This window comes from Tupaia chinensis, unplaced genomic scaffold (genome assembly GCF_000334495.1).
Source record: "Tupaia chinensis unplaced genomic scaffold, TupChi_1.0 Scaffold000044_1, whole genome shotgun sequence".
NCBI lineage: Eukaryota > Metazoa > Chordata > Mammalia > Scandentia > Tupaiidae > Tupaia > Tupaia belangeri.
Window position 1 is genome coordinate 1,010,595 of NW_006159500.1, and position 2,290 is coordinate 1,012,884.

At 42.5% G+C, this 2,290-nt stretch overlaps 1 protein-coding gene and 1 pseudogene across 1 annotated transcript in view; both read left to right on the top strand.

Annotated features, from left to right (window-relative positions):
• Nucleotides 1-1,057, top strand: part of LOC106735272 (programmed cell death protein 5 pseudogene) — a 46,021-nt pseudogene extending 44,964 nt beyond the window's left edge.
• Nucleotides 1-2,290, top strand: part of MAGI2 (membrane associated guanylate kinase, WW and PDZ domain containing 2) — a 701,446-nt gene that overhangs the window by 606,264 nt on the left and 92,892 nt on the right. The gene's annotated exons all lie outside the window — the stretch shown is intronic.

Below are 2,290 nucleotides of genomic sequence, written 5' to 3' on the forward strand. Positions count from 1 at the left end.
CACTGCAGGGTAGAAGTAATAGGTTTTTGTTGGGGAAAAAGAGCTTATGAAATATGAACCATCTCTTCTTCCCACCACACCCCACTCTCCATGATGGAAGGAGGTATTATACTTGTCCTCATCCCCTCCTTCGAAATTGAGAATATTTGAACCATCTTTGCCCTGTACCTCATGAGAGACTGATCATTGTTTCTTGTCTAAAAATATCTGAGCAGTTGAATCAGCAGAGACACCAATGAGATAAGAAAGAATAAGGAAAAGTGGGAAGAGAAAAGAGGCATTCTGAAGCAGCCTGCACTCCTCCCATTTCCCGTATCAAGTGGACACTACACAAGGTCATCTGGGACTTAACACCATTTGATAATCAAAGTAACCTCTACTGAAGATGCTGTAGGTTGGATTATTCATAGGATAGGAAGGGAGGCTGAGTAGAAGCAAAAGAAGCCAACTTCATCTGTATCTCCTAACATGGAAGAGAAACTGAACATCAGGTCTTCCAAAGAAGTGACCCCAAAGCAGCCTCAGAAGAGAGGTAGCTTTTGAATATTCACTGAATTTAAATTCCTTGAAGTTAGAAATCATGTCTACCTTGGCAGTGCTGAGGGCCGAGCTTGCGCCGAGGAGATCCGGTGGAGTGAGGTGGAGAGTGGCCCTGGCTGCTTAACCCCTAGCAGCACCATAGCAGACGAGGACCTGAAGACACTGAGGAAGCAGAGGCTGCGGGAGCTGCAGGAGAAGCACTGGGATCCTGGTGATGCAGTACAACAGGAAGCAAAGCACAGGGAAATAGAAATGAGAAACAGTATCTTAGCTCAAGTTGTGGGCCAGTCAGCCCAGGCCAGGTTAAGTAACTTAGCACTTATAAAACCTGAAAAAACAAAAGCAGTGGAGAATTACTCTATACAAATGGCAAGCTATGGACAGCTAAGTAGGGAGGTATCAGAACAAGGTTTAATAGCAATCCTTGAAGAAAGTAAGCCAACAAACAGAGAAGAAAACAACAGTTAAATTCAACAGAAGAAAAGTAATGGACTCTGATGAAGATGATGACTATTGATCTAAAAAATGTTTAGAGACTAGAGCTTAATGCACCTTCTAGGACAGAAGTTAAGATTTCATTAAATGTTTACTTTATTTATTGTCTTTATGCTTTTTAAAAAAATAAACATGTTATGCAAAATTTAAAAAAATAACAATATCTTCCTTGATCACTGCCATACCCCAGCATCTAGCAGTCCCTGGCACCAAGTGAGCCCTGATTAAGATCTGCCACACAGAGAATTCCCACAAAAAGAAACAGGCAGACTCGCCACCAGCAATTTTTGATATCCCAAGGGGTTGTTGCCTGTCTTACAAACCCTGCCATCAGAACTCCTCTAGACCTGTCAGGATAAGGAAGAAAAGAAAGGGGTTGAGGAGAGGGGAGAATGAGACCCTTTCCCCACTTAAGTAGCTCAAGCCTTCAGCCTAGTCTGCAGTGGGGGAGGGGGGAGTTCTTTAATTGAAGATTGCACTGCTAACTGCACTAGACTTTTTTAATAGCTGAAAATGTTGAAAAAATAATGAGATTGGACGGCTGCCCAGCAGGAAAGGGGTGGGGGTCAACAGAGCACAGCTGGTAGCAGTTATTAGAGAAATAAATCAATTGCACATTGTCTCAGTGACTAGAGACAGTTCCATCCAACCAGTTATATTAATAATGTGTTATCCTTAGACAACAAAAGTGATTAGAAAGCAAGGATTCTCCACCAGGACAAGTCTGAAGAATTGCTTTTCTAGGAATGGTGATGAATTTGAGGGGCTTCATTAACATATTTGTACCCATTTCTTTTGGTGACAAGTGGCCCACGGTCATAAAATAACTATGCAGCATCATCCCAAGAACAATGTCGGGTTGGCCAGAGACAACATAAGGAAATCTGAGCCTCCAGAAACAGCAGTGGAATGATGGACCCAGACAGGTTTGAGGGGCCATCACTGAGAGATACCCAAAGATTAATAAAAAATGTAAGAAATGGAATGGAAAAGAAGATGAAGGCTGAACCCCAACTCAGGAAGCCAGGACAGAAAGCCAGAAAATACAGTCAAGAAAGTGGGAGAGTAAAGGAACAAAGGAAGCATCACCGAGTGATGACAGAGTGCTAAACGTACCTGTCCAACCCAAATAAGGGTACAGTCAGTGGCATGGCACAGCTCAACCTAAATAATCATGCAGAGATTGGCTTGATATTGTGGTACTGCTGGCATTCATTGTGCATTATTTGTTAACCAGCTGCCAATAGAAAAAAAA